The following is a 20,369-nucleotide window of genomic DNA, read 5'->3' on the forward strand; positions in this document are numbered from 1 at the left end:
CTCCAGCGTGGGTGCTTTCCACAGAGTGCAGTCCTTCAGGAACAGAGGGGCTTCCCTATGGGGCCACAAGTCCTGCCAGCAAACCCTGCTTCAGCATGGACTCCTCCCCATGAGTCCGCAGGCCCTGCCAGAAACCTGCAGCAGCACAGGCTTCCCTCGGGGCCACAGCCTCCTTTGGACACATCCAGCTGCTCCAGTGTGGGGTCCTCCACGGGCTGCAGGTGGGTAAGTGCTCCACCATGGACCTCCACGGGCTGTGGGGGGCCAGCTGCCTCACCATGGTCTTCACCTGGGGCTGCAGGGGAATCTCTGCCCCAGTAGCTGGAGCACCTCCTGCCCCTCCTTGTGCATGGACCCTGATGTCTGCAGTTGTTCCTCTCACATCTCCCCACTCCCCTCACTGGCTGCAACTGCTGCTACACAGCAATTTTTCCTTCTTCTTAACTACCTTATCCCAGAGGTGCTACCACTATCTCCAGTGGGCTCAGCCTTGGCCAGCAGCAGATCCATCTTGGAGCCAGCTGGCACTGGATCCATCGGACACAGGAGAAGCTTATAATACCTTCTCACAGAAGCCAGCCTTGTAGCCTCTGACATGTGCTAGCAAAACCTTGCCACACAAACCCAGTACACCTTCTCACAGTGTTCAGTGAGTTCAGTGTACTGGCAAGAGAAGAAACACTGACATTGGGCCATATCATACGGCTTTTGATGCCAGCTACTGGATGAACAACGTTACAGACCAAAATCTTGTCCCTAGAGCAGATCCTGGGTATAAAAATACACCCAGGGATTCCCTTCCTGTCAGCAGGAAAAGTATATTGTCAAACTCTATCATACAAACAAAACTGCTCCATGATAGCTGTAGCAGTTCCTCATAGTACTCTAAGTTCCCTTTCAAGATCACTGTGACCAATAATTCACACAGCTGCAGACTAGTACAGCATCATTTCTAATTGGTGGGAGAGCTGGGCGGGGTTTTGTTGTTTTGGTGGGGGGCGGGGGGAGTTTTGAAAGAGGAGAGAAAGACAAATTACTCCATCTACACAGCTGGTGCACAAGTAATCTGCTTTTCTCTTTGTAGTTTCCTCTTAGCTTTACCAGAGATTTTTTGAAATTAAGTTGCTATGCTGAAAACTGCATACAGAAACTAAATGTTCCCCCTGCTTCTTTTAATTGCAGGTGAACTAGTTCTAGGAATTTGCTGCCCTAAGTAAACTAGGAAATGAGTGGTGTTCCCAGCTCAGCTGCTTGTGCACCACAGTCAGCGAGCATCACTCTGCTCTAGGCAACCACCTGCTCTGAATGCATTCCAGTGCCATCTGCCCCTTGGATGAGAGAATACACAGCCCTTACAAGAACCTCTGGTGACTTAGACCAGAGAGTTATGTGTGGTCTCCCAGCCATAAGACACGATGAGGAAAGGGCAAGTACTTATTAGAGTAGGGAATTATCCATATTTGGCTATTAGAGAAGAAAACCCCCCAAAACTGCTCTCCAGTCTTAAGTAACTTAAAGTAATCAAATTTCTTAAGGAAGGCTTTCCTACACAGACTTGAAGCATGAGAGAAAGGAGGGGGTCAGCTGAAGGAAAGGCACTTAAATCCAGTCAGCCTCAGCAATTGCATTCTTTTACAGTCGTGGCCCTGGCACTTCATTTTCCCTTGGGCATCTTCCTCCTGCTCTTTGCCAAATTTGCTCCTTGTGTTTTAAACTCACCTAAGTCATCTTGATCCTCTGAAACACTTTATTAACAAATAACATAAGTCAGCTACCTTGAACTGAAACAGAGCTATTTCCTTTCGAAAATACAAGCACCTACATCTTAAGCTGAAGAGCAAGGCTTTCTGATGTAATGGCTGATAGCACCTCTGTGGATAAACACAGAGGAGAAGCCATGACATTCAAATGCTAGAAGGTGGGTGCAAATGTTTTCAATGTGCCTCTGAAGACCTCCGAACCAAGAAAATCTTCATCATGTCCCCACGGATCTGCTGCAACAGCTGCATTTACTAAGGGGCTTCACAAGTGGAACTTTTCCCCAGTTTGTAACACAAGAACATCCCCATTCTGAATTACAGCCTTTCATTTAAAATTGCCTATAGAAACCTTTTTTTTTTTATTTGTTGGGGGTGTTCTGTTTAGAATGTGCAAATCTGCTAAAAATTCAGGGGTATTGATTAATTCAGGTTTGGGGTGGGGAAGTAGAAATCTTTTAAAATTTCAGTAAGTAGTTTAAAGCTCATTTTCCCTTCATACTGGTGTGTTTAAAAAAAGCAAAATCCATTTGTTACCCCCCCAATTTATCATCAAAAGAAGCCTGACATTAATTGCATTCTGCTATTACAAGCGGAGGTCATATGTGGCTTTCTTGATAGAGTTTGCAGCTCTTATTTTTATAGATATTCCATGTGGGCTAAATAACATTAGGAAAGCTAAGGTCAAAGCCCGCTCATTTCAAAGGAACAAAGGGAAAAATTTACAAGACATCTGGTGAGGACAGTTTATAAGGGATAGCAAGGCTTTTCTTCTGAGATTACACCAATTGAAGCCTAAATTGGGGAAGAAATCCCAAAGGGAGACACACTCCACTTGGTAAATCAATGCTGCTCAGAGATGCAACAGATTTGATCCTGAATTTCAAATAGATTATATCATCCCACATTCCAGGAAACTTCCCTACAAACAAAAAGTTTTGATTTCCATAAAGCACCTTTGGATTTTCTCTCCCTTAAGCTGTTCTCCTCTCTCCCTGCAATAAAGTAGTCAGATGTCCTGTTCAGGGGTTTGTCACCAACCCATACCTGCCCTCACAGATATGTCCTCTCAGGTCTGCTGGCATAATTACTTGTGAAATAATTTCCTTAAACAATTTAAACAAAGTTGTTTGCCTGGGTTAAACATTTTCTTCTAAGCCAATTGATTTAACCATTGTCCATTCAGCAGCCTGGAAAGGAAGCTGATCCAGCTCAACTGTCAGCCCTACCCTGGACTCAGTGTCAGTGTTTCTCAGCTGGGTCTATCAATCCAGCTCAAGTGGCCCTACAGCTGAACATGAAACTACAGCTAAGGCAGCACTGAATCATGAGTGCAGCAGAATAAGTGACATGGGGCTGAAAATCCAATAAACCAGCACTGCCAATAAACTTTGTATTGTGTAAACATAACATGGACATACACAGAGGACTTTTATGAGGCATTGTGTCTGCCCATATATATTTTGTCAGGTAACACACACAGCTGGGTACGTTTTTGCACATATAGAGTAACACCTGTGTAAAAAGCTTTCTCCTGAGCATTCCCTAGGCTATCTGCACCTCAGAAATAAGTTTATGCAATCCTACACCCACCTTGAGCCGCAAGATCATGGTAAAAGAAAGATCATTCTACATCTCTTCCACCCATCCACTCCCTCTCCTCCCAAATGCCAAAAGGTAGCAGTAGATTTAAAGTTGTGCACCAGAGATACCAAGCTCTCAACACTAAGTGAAACAGTCATCAGGAAGTGTTAAGTTTCAGTAACTTAAGCTAAATCTGAGCTTAATTTAAATTTTTGCACTAGTCTGGAGATAGTTAGTGCTGTCCAGACACTATTTGCTTGCTTTGCTACCCAGTTCCATGCTGACTGCCAAACCCCCCTCCCTGTGGGAGGCAATATGTGTGGCTGAGATCCCTCTAACTCATACAGAGATGGGCACCAGCACTCAGCCTCTCACCTTTGTGTGCTCCACACCCCATGAGCAGTAATACTGCAAACACATTAACAATGTCCTCTTTTATAGGTTATATGGCAGGACCGATAGTGGGTGTCAGGATGATAAATGAGCCGATTTTGGCAATCCTAAAATACAGGGACAGTGAGATAGGAATGAGTGCAGCATATCGCAAACTATATAGCCCAGAAAAAAAAAATCACCTAGTCTACAAACAGGAAGTTTCAAACTTTGCACTAATTCTTATTACGTGAAAAAACTCAACTCTCTGAACCACAGAAAACTATGTACAATTGCTCAAAAGCCTGCACAAGAAATGTCCAATTCTCTACATTTGTTGAAATGTTGACTGCAGCTATATATATTGGTTGTTTTAAAAAGGCATTCCACTACTTTGCGTTATATGAAAGGTAAAACATTAAGGCTCTCTAATCAGATCTTTTCCCCTTAGAAAACTTAGGGTTATCCAGCAATTTCATTACAGTTCCATATTAAAGGATGTCATGTCATACAATCATCATCTTTTAAGTGACACTATAGAGATGGGAAAAGAAGAAAAAACTATAACAAACCAAAACAAAATCCAATCCTGTCTGTAGGGCACAGTAGGAGAAAGAAAAGTAAATGTGTTCTAATTTGCTGTCTTATTCCTTTTTGTTTCCCTCCTGTTTCCCTCCCTTTTAAAGCTTTATAGTTGGTCCCTTTTATAGTTGGTCCCTCTTCTCCCTCTCTTATTCAACAATTCCTCTTTAGCTCCAGGGGAGAAATCCGCTGGGAATCCTGCTGAGAGTTCACTTTGGGTGAGGCTAGAAATTGCTGATATTAGTCCTTCTCAATAACTGCAACACCTAGCTTCAACAGTATTCATACATCAAATCTGCATCGTCCACTTTAATTATCCCGTATTTTCATCAGTCTCCTTCTATTACTCTACCTCCTGTAATAGTATTTCCATTTCTGTGGAATCTGAGGCTGGGTTTTATGCATCTTCAATAACTTTGCAATTAAGTAGACTGGCATAATATCTTGCCTCCAAAAAACTATGTTATTCAACTGGTTTCTTTATGGATGCTAAAGATATGGTGGACAGCCCCCTCTTCCTCCTGTCAGTGATTTAATCAACTATTATGAATATAACACACTGCCTAGATTCTTTCCTTTTAGCACACATTTCAGCCCTGTCCCCAAATATCTATTTAAAGACTATGATCTATTATTTGCACGGCTTCGAGTTAGAGCAAAAACTGTACATGGCCAGCTGAAATATCTATAGCCTGTAGGTTTGCCTCAGGCTAAACCATCTCCTGTACTAGTAGTCAAAACAAGTACCTTCTCATTTATTAAAGATGTGTTGCATTCACATATCTCCAGCAGCTGCTGTGGCTAACTACATAAAAAATCAACTACAGTCAACCATTTTGGATAAGGTTCACATCAGACTTCTAGCTCCCATCTCAAGAAACAGGTTAGAAAGAAACATAAATTTAGATTTTTTTTTTTTTTAATTCTTTTTTATATGACCATCTGGAATTATTTAGAAATATCATGTAGAAATCAGGTCCTCAAAAAAGCAGGAATAATGCAAACAGGCCCAAGCTCACAGATCTTTGGAACAGAGATCTCGGTCCAACCGTAGGATAAGCAGAACAAATAGAGTAAGGTCATGATAAAAGCATATCCTTTAGGCCAGTGTCCTTAATTTAGCCATTTGGATTTAAAGGTAACTGTGGATGGGGCAAAGTCCTTTCCACAACTGTAGGTAGTATCGTAGCCAGCATATGAGAGGACATTGTGCTGCATTTCAGTGACCCAAGTACTACTGTTCAGCATATCAATATTCCTCAACCTGTTACAATATAGAAATAACTCACCAGATTTGTAGGCAAACAGCTGGAACACTTCCAAGTCTCGCTCAGGAGAGGACACCACTGATCATACATCTTTACCATAGCATCACCCTGTGCACTTCAAGGAAGCTCAGACAGGCCCAGGCCTGAACCCAAGAAGGTCCCACAGCTTTTTTGTGGAGATGGTGTGCTGGAAGCTGGCACTGACTGAAGACTTAGATGGTTTTTCCCCACTTGGTCCCTTTCAAATTCAGCGGTTTCTAGCTCACACAGAAACAGTATTCTACTATTCACATTGCTATGACTGGAAGGTAGAAGTATATTTAACTTTTTCCTCAGAATTTATTCCTAATGGCCCCATTTCTGCTCTGGTGCTTCTCATGCCAAGTCTTTAGGAACAGGTGATATTTTCCTTTCTTACCATGCTACCCTCTAAGGCTATGTGTTCTGATAATAGAGCCCTAAATTGCTTTTAGAACCTTCTCCAAAACCCATCAACTTTACAAAGCATGCAAGGGCAGAAGCCAACCAGCCCAAAATTTCATAGGTTTGATGAGAAAAATCCCTACATAAACACTCTGCATGGTCTCAGGTAAAAACACTGCAAAGGACCTCAGGATGCTCCCAGAGCAGAGCATTTACACCTACATGTCCTCTTGTTACAGGGCCTTTTGTGTAAAACAGTTAAAGAAAAAAATTAAAATAATTTAAAAAAACAAACCCAACCCAAAAAAACCTCCACTGGTAGAGTTTCTGCAACCTTTCTGAGTATTCTATTTCAGCATCCAGCTGTCATTAGCTGAGAAGTTCCCTCAGTATCTCGGCTAAGAACACCATTATTTTGATTTACCTGATCAGGAAACCTGGTAACACGATGCTGGAAAAAGCTTCAAGTGTAACAGCTCAACTTTTCTAAATAAGTAGTTTCCTGAAAATGCTGAAGTGCACATTTAATAGAATAGACACACAGTTCGATGGGAACAAGACCTGCTTGCAGAAGTCAAGGATCTGATCCTTAGTCCTGGGCAGGCGTGTGGGGGGAAATTAAATTCTTTAAGTTAATTCAAGTGTAGCTTGTCATGAATAAGATACAGAGAGACCAATCATACCCCTGCAAGAAGAGCAAAAGGCAAAAGATAAAGCTTAAGAGAAAACTACTTGATTAATTTCAAAGCAGAAAATATTTATCTTCTGCAACAGTAACTTTTCCTCTGTTGTTCAGGATGACTAATATACTACTGATACTATATTTTATCTGATGGATATAGATTCAGTACAGTGAGAGCTACTCCTTGCAGTACTACTGACAAGGTGCATGCTGATAAACTTCAAGATGGTCTTGTTCTGAAGTTCAGGCAAACCAGAAATCAGCTTATTCACAAAAAGGCAGCTCTTAAAAAATCATGGATAGAAATCTTACATAAAAACTACTTTGTAACAAGTTGAAATTTTACCAATATTCTTGCTGACACAATCTGGTTTCAAGTCACACCAGTCAGAGTCAGAACAACTTTGATATGTCAAGAAACAATAGTTTCATTACATAATTTTCTTAAGGTACATGTATATTTAAAATTAAAGAGGACAGTATTGAGAAGTGGGTTTCTGCAGTTCTTGTCTCTTTTTCAGCTTATACATTTTTCCTTCAGTTTTATGGCCAAGAGCCTACACTACAACCTGGATTCATTTCTCAGCTCTGCAGTTTAATTCCTGGGGGGCCTCTGTCAGTCATTTAACCTTTTTAAAGCCAGGGTCTCAATTACTCCTGTATCTGTCAACCCAATTGCTATGTCTCTGAAGAGCAGTGATAGTACTTACCACATCTTGCTTTTGCTCGTCTCACCAGATAGCAAACTTTTTGAGCAAGAACTGATTCTTTACATGTGTCAATACAGCACATAGCATGCTGAGGTCCTGGCAGTTGGCTAAGCCAAACAAAACATCCCAACTTCCTTTCCTTCCACAATCACAAATAAACTCCAAAATGTTGCTTGATTATGTATTATAATTTTTTTCCAGATTCTTTTTTTTCCTCCAGTATCTTCCAGCATCATTTTATGTGAAAGAAGGCAGATGATCTTACAGCAAAACAGAGGGAGGGCTTCATGCATTAACCACCAAGCTCTACTCCACCCTCCTTGCAATGCAAACCAGGTTGTTGTGTGTATCCAGTGGAGGAAATCCTGCTCAGCAGAAAAGTCACCATTCCATGTTCCAGAAGAATCAAGCACTGAAATAGCTTTTGCACTGAAGCAAGTTCAGGACCAACAATTTTAAGTGATTTTTAAAGATGACCCAACCTGAGTCATCTGCACAAAAGCAGGACATATTTTCTAAGCCCAGTTCAGCAGCAGCAGATATGACAACGCAGAAAGTGATCAAGGTACACCAGAGTTAGAAGATCCTCCCCTGATTCATACCCTACCCTTGCTACTGGCCACCATGGCAGAATTACAAAATAACAGCCTGGGATGCACAACAGGTAAAATGAGATGAACTAAGTGTCCCTTCTGGCTTTATTTCCCAGCTTAGATGGCTAAAGAAGTAAGATAGTTAATGATATTTAGCCTAATATCAGCTTCTGGCTACAAAGATAAAGAATTTTCTATAGACACTGCTGCTCTCCACCACACAGCAGTAGAATTACAATCACATGGGCTTGTTGCAGATTGTGCCTGACAGCAGCTTGATTTAAGGGCTCAGGCATACCTGAGATATTCCACTAAGTACTTACTTAACCAACATTTTCTGAAGACAACTACACATCTGTTCTACTCAAATCTTCCTAAGAGAGTCTACATTTTTCATTTCCACTTGTTACTGTGCCTTGGACCCTCACAGTCTTTCAAGAGAACAAGCCCTTGCCTTTCAGCACTGTAATCATCTGACTAACAAAAAGGCTAAAAAAGTGAAGTATATAAAATATGACCTCTTTTCCGAGTGACACAGTTGACTCCTTTCCTCAAATTCATAGCAAAACAGTTACTTGAGTTTTCAGTGCCATACTTCAATTTCCAAATGTAGAGAGACAGAAAAGTAAGGTGTGCAAAGTCTCCTTAAAACAATTTCCCTAATTTTCATTCAAATACTAGCATTCAAAAAAATACCACACTATATCCACACTAGGAATCAAATTCCTTGGTAAGACGTGAAATTCTTATCTAGCACAAACAAAAATCTCTTTCCAAAGATCCCATCAAGACATGACAGGAATCACAGACAAAAGCCTGAGGCAGGCACACAAATTCTAAGACTGAGCTAAAATACCTGTTAAATTTTACTATCTAATATTGCAAGGATTCATAAAAATATATAAACAGTTACCATGTGATTTTGCCAAGATCATTTTCTGGGATCTTCCACTTTTTCTTCATGCCAGAGTCCCTGCAGTTATTTTTCTAACTTTTTTTTTAACTCATATCAGAAATTAATACGACTCATCAGAGCAGCTTTGGTGCAATGGTTCTGTGCTAAGATAATACCCCATGTATAACAATTTACATTAAATCTTTTTGCTAAATACATATTGTTCCCATCAGTGAACAAACAGCCTATCCAAACATCCAGATAATTTGTTTTAACAACATGTTACTGTTCTCGGGTAATGCAACAAAGCAGGCAATCACAGATGAGCGAGCAATATGCCAATAAAATTGAAAGAAATAAATTAGTATCATGGTAACACATGTGTCTTCACAATTAATAAATTCCACTCCATCAGTCTGTGATTTAATTATGCATTATGTATAGGGCTACCATGAATCATTCATGTATTCTGTTAACTAAATGGCTAGATACCAAGCTTATGATGAGAATATTTACATAAGTGTTCATGAAGAGTAGGATCCTTAATTAATTTTTAGTTCCTTGGGGGTTTTTTTTGAGGGAAAAGGGGTCTTTTGAGGGTGTTACCTGGGTTTTTGGAGTGGGGGGAGGGTTGAGTGTTTTGTTCCATTTTGGGGCTTGTTTCTTTAATAAAAAGGATGTACATTTTGGCCAGACAACATAGCTTTCTGTTCACTTGAGATGTACTGAAATGAGTTTTTACTGCGGTAGTCCCTAGCTAAGAGTGCTAAGCAATTCCTTAATGTGCTCCTTTTCAGGAAATCCAGCTCTGTCCAGTGTCTGCCAGCAGAACCCTAAATGAGGTTACTCAAAGTCCTGTGTCTCCTGTGTCCCTGTGGTCTCCTCATTCTCCTCACACTCTGTTGCTCTCTTCTGTCAAGAACCATCTCTATCAGAACTTCCCATCTCTTGACAAACTGACAGGGCTGCAGATTAAGATGCAATACTTCCTGAAGAGGAGGGAGGCACATATAACAGGAGCAGAACACCATGTAGGCAGTCAGGACTATACGACTTGTATCTAGAGCAGTGGAAAAGAGTAATACTTAGTCATACTCAGCTTGGAAGAAATAGTTGGTCCCTTACTTTCAGGCCTAATGAAGGGATTTACTCTTTCACAGTGTCTGCTTTAAAGATCATTCTACAAGTATTTTGTTTAACTATAGTAAGTTATAGATGAAACACTGATACAAGGACACATGACTATTTAGGGTTTGCTACTTGTCACTAAGACCAAAGATCTGAAATCACAGCAGAATTCAACAGGATCAGGCATTTTAAGAGGCAGGAAACCCTTTCAAAGGCAAAATAAGAGCAGGAGGTCCCCTTCCATCCATCACTTATGGCAGATTTTCCTCTAGTCCTATTACACTAAAACTTCAGAACAATTATGTGACGACAAAGATGGTCTTGTTCCTGAAGCTACTTAATACAATTCTTCTACTTCCCTTTAACATCTATTTTATGAATATGGCATGGACAAAGGGTTCTGAGATTTCAGTCATATGATAATGAGTTAGATATTTCTAGATGTCTTTTGAAAGTTTATCCAGATTCATCCTCTCATTTCCAGTGAATTTTCCTGAATAGCACAAGAAAATGCTGTGACTCTCATTTCTTGACTGAGGCTGATAGCCTAAGGAGCTTTGGAACCCTTCATGTTGAACTCAGCAGTAAAATGCCCTGAGTGACCATTATTATGTATTTCAACAGGAACTAAGGGGAGAACTTGGCTGCAGTTAAACTTACATTTGCTGACTTTTATTTGTCCAGAAATACTAAAACGTATTACCAAATACATCCTGCCCTAAGATGCAAACTAGAAATACAGTTTGCTCTGACTCAAGCAGTTTTACCTGAAACATCCTGTCTTAAAAGAACACTCCGGGTCCTTATACAACACATTGCATCAGCCACAAGCAATCTGCAGCATGTCCTAATACAGAACACTGCTATCTCTAAGGCTCCAGTACTCCTTGCAAAGTAAATACTATCCTGCAAGTCTCCAGGGAAGGGGTAGCAGGAGACCACCTCCTCCCTCACCACAAGAGCAGTTTTTCTTTCCTGATATTCCTGAAGGTATCTTCCTGTGCAGCCTTCTGGTCCTGCAGGAGGCAGAGGAACAGAACATCCCTCACTCTTCCACTGCTGGTTTCCTCACTAGGTGCACTGCCAGAAAAAGCCTGGTGGACCTGCCCCAGTTACAGAGTCAGCTAGTAAAGGCTCAGTCCAAAATACAGCAGGTACTGCTGAGGCCACTTTGCAGAGTTTCCTGCATAACACAGTAAACTAAACACTTCAGAGAGTGCATATATGTTGACATCCAGAAAATATACTCTGGCTCATTGCCAGTTTAAGGGCAGCGGGGAGAACCCTATGCATGTTTACTAAAAGTTGCAGAGTTAGTGTCAGATGACAGTATTAATTTCAACTGTGTAACTGCTACAAAGAGCCTGGAGGATCAGGAGCAATTTTATGCACCGAGAAATAAGCAATTATTTTGAGACATGGAGCGAAAAATGTAACTGTTATCAACAGGATTCATATTTGGGGATTTCAGGATTATCTAGTTCCTGGTTCCAGGAAACCCTAAGGTTAAATCCAGTTTGAGCACTTCAAAGTTGAAGAATGCAGACAGCATCTTCTCTTCAACAGCCTGGTCCCTGAAGGAACAAAGCCTGAGTTCCATAGAAGGCTCCTGCAGGTATGCCTGGAAACACACAAACCATGAGACTCAATGCAGGACTCTGAGTCAAAGGAACATTTTGACTATCTAGAAAGGATTAAAAATACAACCCATGCGCTGTGGGGGGAATAACTAGAAGGTGCAAAGCGCTGGACTGATAGCAGTTGCCAGAGCTCAGTTTGTGTCAACAGCCATCAGTGCAATGACCAATGGAGTCCCCAAGAACTTGTTAGAGCTAACAAGGAAATCCAAAGGTGAGGTTCGTTCACAGCCACGTAAGTTTTGAGGGCTTTTTGTAACTTTCAATCTACTTCTCTCTACTTGCAGTATTTACCTGGCATAAATAAATCCATGTTTTTAGCAAACTACTGCTGCTGCTGTCTTTTGAAAGGCTGGATTGTGGAATCCTTTCCAGAACTAAAAAAGGGATCAAATCTATCTGAGCCTGCAGGAGACAGCATCTCCCTGCCCAACAGAGATGCTGCAGGTTCAAGCAGTACTTTATAAAAACAGAGCGAAAACTGCAGCTTAAACAGCTCTAAGAACAGACGTGGAACTGGAAAAGCGAAAGTTTTCTCCCAAAAGAAAGAAACATATACACATCCAAACCACTAAGACCAATTTCGGTTGCAGAACTTTCAACTCCTTTCAACCAGTTTGCGTTGCGCTGTTAAAAAGGCAAAGCACCCAGCCTTTCTTTACAGGATGCAGCAAAAAGCCTCGCTCAGTTCTAAATCAATGAAAAATCCTGACAGAGCAGAAGAAACAGAATGAACTGGCCCTTACAAAATCAACACCTTTCTCCACATTACCATTGCCATTATGGATGCTAACTTGACCTTCTGCTCCATGGTCCATACTCAGGCCTGTATAAAGGAGGGAGGGATAAGGTGGGACAGCAGTAAATTTAAGAACGTGTTCTGCCCATGCCCTCCTTGTTCTAGTTTTGCTCTCTCTCTCCATCACCACTTTTCAGGTTTTTTTCAACAAATCTTTTCAGTTTGCCTTAATAGTACTGCAATTATCATTTATGATTAATCCTACCCACAGTGGAAAGCTGCAATCAGAGTTTCTTGCTGGAGGGCTTGTACTTAGTACAGTGTAAAAATCTGTAATGCATGCTGACATGCAATACAAGTCTTGGGGGAGGGTATCAAAAATGAGATATCTGGACTCTTTGGGGCAATAGGGTAAGGTAAAAATGGATCAGGATTTCTGTTTCATCTGGATCAATGAAACTTTATGTGTTTTTTTAACATTGCCATTCTGAGTCCATACACAAGAGGATCAGATTTTCATCCCCATTTTTAAGGTGTTATGTATAGCTTTAGTTATGGTAGGTAATGCAGAAGACAAAAGTTTTCATATGGTGAAGTCTCAGCAGTCCATAAGTTCAAGCATGCGGAAACTAGCAAGACCTGGATTACAAGGAAGCTGAAAAGGGAGTGAAGGTGTCAAAGAGAAAGGCTCACAAGGCAACACATCATATACCTAAAAACTTGCTCCCTCATTACTGAGAAAAAATAAATGGAGTTTGTGCCCAGCAGCTACATGAATTAGGAAAATTTTCTTAAAAGGAAGATATGACAGACATTCCACAGAAAATGGTTTATGTTACCTACTGTGGGGAATAAAAGTTGCCTACAATATGCTCATGCTTCGTACTAGATCATTGTACAATTTCAGTCCTGTCCAAATATTTAAATAAAATATTTTAGTGCACAGATATTTCTAAACAATATTGGCTTTGGACAATTTCTCCACTGTGCACTGAAGCACAGAAAATTTTTTTCTAGACTAGTTGAAACACACAGTAGATAAATCCTGGAGAAAATGTCTGTAGTTTTACCAGTTCAGAAGCATGGGATCTCCAGCTTCCTGGGATGCCTTGAAGCATAAGAGCAATGTGTCTCAGCTTATTAGGGAAGGGAAAATGGAGGAAGAAGCATGACAGTTTTCTGGCTAGACTTAACCTATGTGTATTATGCCAAGTCTGCTCTAGAAAATCACTTTAGTAAAAGGCTTCTTTATGTTTCTGAACTAGTTTAGTTTCATGAAATATTAAAGATCAGCCGTCAAAAGGGAACACGTCAGTACGAACATTCCTCTCCCATACAGAAACATCCCACAGTTAAGTGACATGACATTAATGTCACGTTCTTATGCTATTCCTTTCCCATGACTGCCTACTGCCTGGGCCTTTAGAGAAGTCACGGCCTGGTTTTGAAGGTCTGTTGTTTCCTGAACCTTTGACTAACACAAGAGAAGGGGAACTGGAGTAGGACAAGTTTTCTAGCAAAAGTAAATTGTTGCAGTTGATGAGAAGTATGAAATCTGAGACACTGCAGTTGTACTGGAACATTTTGGGGGACCAAGCAACACACTGGCAGATGGTATTTAACTTGCATGCGTTCAAACTAATGTACACTGGCAAAACAATTTTAACTTCTCCTGTTTTCTCTTGAGTTGCTAACACGAAGGGAAGCCTTCCAGAGGAATAAAGGCAGAGGAGTCAACCTGAAAATCACAGTAAAGTTGCTTATTCTCTTCCCACTCAGAAGAGTTACCAAAGCAGACAGCTTCCCTCTTTCTTGGCTCTGTCTAGCAAAATTTAGAAACTATCCACACACAAATAGGCAACTTGTAAATCAAACTGTCATCTGAAATACCTCAAGCTCAATCTTCTCTCTGGGAACACAGGGAAGAAACCAAGATAATTGAAAGCAGATCTAGGAAGATGAGCGGAATCAAGAAGAGGCTGCACAGGAATTAGCAATGTTATTTTTGTTGGTTACAAAGTCGTCTGTGCTCTCTGCCACCACACAAGGCCACATAAAGGGGGCTCAAACAATACCCTTTACTTTCGGTGCCTTTTTCATGCAATGATTGAAAAGCAGTTGCCTAAGATCGGGAGAGGCTCACTAATGAAGTTAATGACAGAATGCAATAATGATTACACTGATTCTTTTGAAGTAAAGCAAAATGCAGAACTAGAAGCAAATTTCCAAGATGCGAATCAATTTGGCATTACAGACTTCTAGTCTATTAAGAAACTAAAATCTGGTAATAATAATTCAAATGTGATACATGGGATTTGGCATTTAAAAAGGACAGTTTCCACAGAGCAGATTCATACAAATTACATTATCACACACACACAAAGCAGAGGCCAACATCTTCCTCATGATTAGAGGTCACCACTACATCTAGAAGTGGTTGTCAGTTTTATAATTAAACTGTGCTGACAGATCCATTAATTGGAGCAGATCACTGTGCCCAAGCAATGTAGGTCACAATGTTTTAACAATACCAATAACAAAGTAGTCCATGTTTCAAATGACCTCATGCCACAGCCATTTCTTTTGCAAAAAAGGCCTCCACAAAGTAAAATCCTCACACCTTTCTCCCTTTCATGGCAGTCTCCTATCATAAGGAAAGATCAAGCGGAAGGCAGATGTGGGAAAAAGTAATTTACCATGCTAGTAAATGGTAGAGGCAAACGCTGCACTGTCAGTTGCAATTTAATCTTACAAACTGTTTCATTGGAAATTTTATGTATAGCAGTAAGATTTCCCTGCTGCACCAAAAATAAATCTGTCCATCCAATTACCAGCAAATTATCAACCGTTAACTTCATTAGTGAACAGTAATTTTTTCCTATCCCACAGGGGGAAAGGAAGCTAGAAAAATCCTACCCCTGCCTGACTTGAGTGCAGTTATAGTGAAATTGTTTTCAATTCATGACTCTTCATGTGCCCAGAGTGAGTTCCCAGGTCACTATAGTGGAGTGACTTTGAAAGTAACACAAAATCAGGGAAACCTGCGATGGCAAAACAAGCTCTGAATGGAGTGACACTACTGAGTCACACACACATACAGCTCCCTTCTGGCTGCACTGATGCATCTTATGTCACCCTGCAGAGACATCAGTTGTGCACCAGACACAGCTGGCCTGAGGACACAGCTCCCTGCAATGCAAAGACGCTCCAACTCCCAACATACACTTGGGCTGCCCTCAACAGCCCAAAAGGTGAAAGTTTAGTTGGAGCAAGCTGGAAGGTAAAACACTTAGAATCAAAGCTACAAGTTCTTTATGAATGTCTAATCCCTATCAGTTCCATGGGGAAAACAGATATGATTTAACTACAGACTAAGAGACCAAAGCAATCTTTGCACAAGTTTCCACTCATTCCAGGCACTCCAGCTTTGCGTGACAAAATATCAGTTAAAAGCTGATATTTTGTCATACACAAGAAGCGTTTTGGTCCCATGAAACACAGGGGCATCAGCCTGTATATTCTTGATTGCCACCTACTGGCATTTTACATATTAGAGTAAGGTTTACAAATGTGCACAAAATAGAAACTAGGCAGCTTCAGATAATCTTTGCTGAAGCACACAGGGTAAGTAACTTTCGAAATCCTAGCTTTTCTTAAGTACTGTGAACAACAAAGAAAGGAATGAAGCTTCACAAAGCCACTACTTCATGACTAATTTAAAATACTACAAACTCAAAACCTCACTTTAGAAAAAATATAAAGATGCCCTTTTAAGGGTTTTTCTGCCTACCAATTATTATCTCATTGACAGAAAAGTCCCTCTTTCTGCTTCATTGTATTAGAAATTTGAAACTTTAAAGCTTTAATCTGAGTTGGAGCTCACTTAAAAGATCTGCAACAGAAAGAGGTAGAATAAACAGCACCTAAGACTTTCAGTAGCACTTCTCACCAGAAGATCAAGAGTACCAGGACAAGTCTCCTCCTGCACTGGTAATGCTCACTGAGAAGAATTGGTAATTTCACTTTGCATCTTAAAGGAAACCAGACTTCTCAATCCTGCTCACAAGACACAGAACTGGACACAAGAAATGGGAATGGTTTACCCGAGGTACCCAGCAAACCAGAGACACGACCAGGATGGAATGCAGGGCATCTCTAATCCCTCAACCACAGGACACGTTCACAACCAGAATCCAAGCTACCTTCCCAGCAGAACGACTTCACCAGTGATGGAGCCAGCCTTGTAGGACCTCTGAAAGTACCCGTCCTCTGCTAGGACACAACTTTGCATGACTGTCACTACAGTCAGCTTTAAGAAGCCAATAATGGCTTTTCAGGGTTCCAACCTGACCTGTCCTGTGCGTTACATTTGTTCAGACAGTTGGTCCCTCCTTTCATTCCGCTGCTGCAGTGCTGAATGTCAACAAGGCAATACATTAAGCTACTCAAAACATAAGGAATGGAATTAGATTATCCAGGTTTTGCAGGTTTTCCAGTAAAACCATGCTTTCTGAAAAGGTCTTTTAGCCAATGCTGGAGGGACAAAATAAGTGTATTGAGACTATACCAGGTTCATAATTTTGCTATGGCACCAACTAGGAAATAAATTCAGAAGTTAGAGAAAAAAGACAGTGAGAGTTTTACAAAGTTAGAAGAAAAGGAAATCAGTCTCTATATTTAGCCATTCATCAGAAAAACTCCAACAGGGCCTACAAACTTAAGTTCCTATTAGTAGGTTCCTTCTAACATTACTGTTTAGCCTTAGCACCCAATTTCAGGTATTTACACACTTTAATACAAAGTAAAGATTTAAATAGCAACATATGATACTCATAAGCTCCACACTTTTACAGAAACCACAAGAATTTGCAGGTTTGAAACCTAGATCACACATTAATTCATTTCAAAATAAAGCATAGCTCTTTGTGGAAGAGAACATACTTTGAGATTTGTGTAACCATAAATGGTCAGTTCTCCTAGTAGCATTTTGAACAGATATCACCTCTAGTATATGTGCCAGTTTTTTTTATCCTTAAATGTTTCATTGCCTTTTTATCTTAATCATGCTTAAGTGTTTCTTTGCCTTATTATTTTAATCAATTATTTGCTGGTAGCCAGTAGCAATATTTGACAATTTCTAGGAAAACCAGATCTTTATTTTTTAATTTTCTTATTTTTAAATGAGTTAAGTAAATCAAGAATCAATACTCCAAAAACATTTTTCATACTTGAAATCTAAGAATTCTTTTCAGCAGAAGCCCGCACCTGAGACAATAGTTTCCTAACACTGCAAAGACCAAAACCAGAAATCCTACATCATTAGACAACCACCTTTACAAGCTACCTCAATCAAACTCAAAAAACCATTTCATTCTGCCAGAGGAAGAAACTGAAAATATTCTCTCTATATTTATTCTTCTCCAAATCTCTGCTTTCTACCCAAAAGATTAATTTTTTGAGGGGCAACAAGAATTAACAACAATTCCATGCCAGCACAGTATTTTTCTTCTTTAACTGATGATCAGACTGTACTCCAAGCAACAATCCCCGACAGAAAGGTGCTTAAAAGAAATAAGCCACATTACAAAATTCTAAGTACCACCCAGGCTATCTGCTGCTTAATGATGACATTCACATTGCCTGCGAGACAGAACACAGGACAGGACCTTTGTCAAGTCACTGGTCTGAAAACAAGCTTATCATAGATAGGACTAAGACATAAGCATTACATTCAGAACCAGACTTCCTAAAGTTGAGAACAATTTCACTCAGGCTTAGCAATCAGCTCACTTCTACTTTGGAAGAAAGAAAATAAATCATTATGTATTTGCTCCACTTTTATTATTTTCCTGTCAACTTCTCTGTAATCTCATAAGACTCCCTGCATTATGTAACTATCCAAGCCACTCTCAGTTGCTCTTTTCTCAGCAAATCAGATAGAAAATCATGGATCAAACTTCCAAGGGTAAATTCATCTTTGGTACTCAATATTAACCAACACCTTTGAAAAGACTAAAGGCTGAAGCATATGCTTGCACATATTCTACACCAAAAACTAATGACAGTTGATGTTGTGAGGAAAGTTTTCATTAATTGCTCTCCTAGCAAGAAAGGAGGAACAGACTTCAATAGTGCAATCATCCCACACGAGACTTCTTTGAATAAAAATACAGGAAGGTTATACTCTACAGGCCTCTGTATTGAACCATACACATTCAGGCTAAAATCAGGAGTTAGTCAAGTTCTATGACTCCTATGGAGAGAGAAGTCTGGAAGCCTTCTATGAGAGCCACAGAAGACAGTATTGACTTACTGTCTTAACCACAACTGCCTTGAAGATCTACTAACAGAGGAAACCATGAAGCCAGACACAGTCTCCAATAAAGAGTCTGAGAGACAACAGAATATAAGCACTTTAATTATTATGCAAGTAGCTGAATGATACTGCAGTGCACAATTAACTGTACATTCTCACCTACCTCTTTATTTCATGTTCAGGCAGGGAGCCCTCACTTTACAGAGACAGTCTTGATAATGGCAAAAGACAAAACCAAATAGAGCATAAGGAATGTGCTCTCAGATGACAATGAGGAAACCACCAAGAAAAAAATTAAAAGGCCACAATTTCTTTCAGCTGCTAAAGGATATACGTCACTCCGGACTGGAAATTGGCTTTATGACATTTCTCTTGGTGAAAGCTGCCTGAGTTAGAAACTAAAGGTGTTAGAATCAGATAATCTTGTGACCACACTGACTTTAGTGAGGTAGGTATAGCTCAACTTAGCACCTGGCTGCGTCAGAATAAGGCTTCACGAAAACCAAGCAGAGATTGGTTTGCAAGCTCCACTTGCACAAGCCCCGGTTGTATCTTGCCAGTGCTACTCAAAGTCCCAGAACAGTGCTTCTCTTCCAAGAGAGATGGTCAGGCAATCACCTAAACCCTGTTAAGCTCCAAACTAGACAGCCAATATCATAGTCGGAGCAAAACCAAATCTAAACCCAGAAACAAGCAGTTTCCTCCCTCTGCATTACAACTAAATGAAGCAGGAAGGACTTTTATCCACACATGTATCTGTAGGTGTTGCACACCCAAGTAGAATGTGGAAATGTGGATTCCTTTCTTGTGATTACTTGTAGGGTTGTTTTTTTTTTGTTTGATTGGGGGGGGGTGGGGAGAGGAGTATTAAACAAATGTCTGAATTCCAGAAAGAAGACATGCTGTTGGATGCTAGTCTGTAAAAGCAGAGGAGCATCTGACAGGCTGGTTTCTTAATCTAAATGATCCCCATTGACAACTGACAGTCCTTTCAATGAAGAAGAACCTGAGTACTTAATAACAGAGAATTAACAATCTGACAATAGGTAAGGTACTTGCTCAGGCATTAGTAAGGAAACAGAGTGACACCTTACATGAAAAGCTACCTGAATGCCATTTAAACTTGTCAAATTGCAGAAAAATAGAACTTCAAACTGATAAAACCAAGGTTATTCATTATGTGAACTAATGTCTAATTTTCTTAAATTGCATCCATTTTACACAAGTTAAAACAAGAGAGATCTTCTTTCTCCTGTTTGCTGGAGCAAACTACCCAGCACCACCAAGAACTACTATAATGGATTCTCAGATCCTACAACTAGAAGACACCAATCCAGTCACCCTTTCTGACCTCCTGTAAAACACAGATCATACCAGTCGTTAAATGAAGTCCCTGGTTTGAACATGCTGTCAAGGAAGAGTGAAATTGCCAGCAGAGAAAAATCCATGACAACCCTTAGTAAAATACTCCAGTGGTTAATTAGCCCCATTCTTTTCAAACACAGCTCTTTCTTCTAGTCTAAATTTGTCCAGCTGCAACTTCCAGCCAGCAGCAATCACAGCACACTTGTCAGCTAGATAGAACATTTCTGGTACTTATATAGGTACTTATAGACTGGTCAAGCCACCTTTAAACCTCTGCTCAATAAGCTAAAGCAGATTGTGCTCTCAGAGCATGTCACT

At 40.3% G+C, this 20,369-nt stretch overlaps 1 long non-coding RNA gene across 3 annotated transcripts in view; it reads right to left on the minus strand.

Annotated features, from left to right (window-relative positions):
- LOC138112369 (uncharacterized) overlaps positions 1 to 20,369 on the minus strand; it is a 139,648-nt gene that overhangs the window by 99,842 nt on the left and 19,437 nt on the right. The window lies entirely within an intron of this gene.

Source organism: Aphelocoma coerulescens, chromosome 6, assembly GCF_041296385.1.
Source record: "Aphelocoma coerulescens isolate FSJ_1873_10779 chromosome 6, UR_Acoe_1.0, whole genome shotgun sequence".
NCBI classification, from domain to species: Eukaryota; Metazoa; Chordata; class Aves; order Passeriformes; family Corvidae; genus Aphelocoma; species Aphelocoma coerulescens.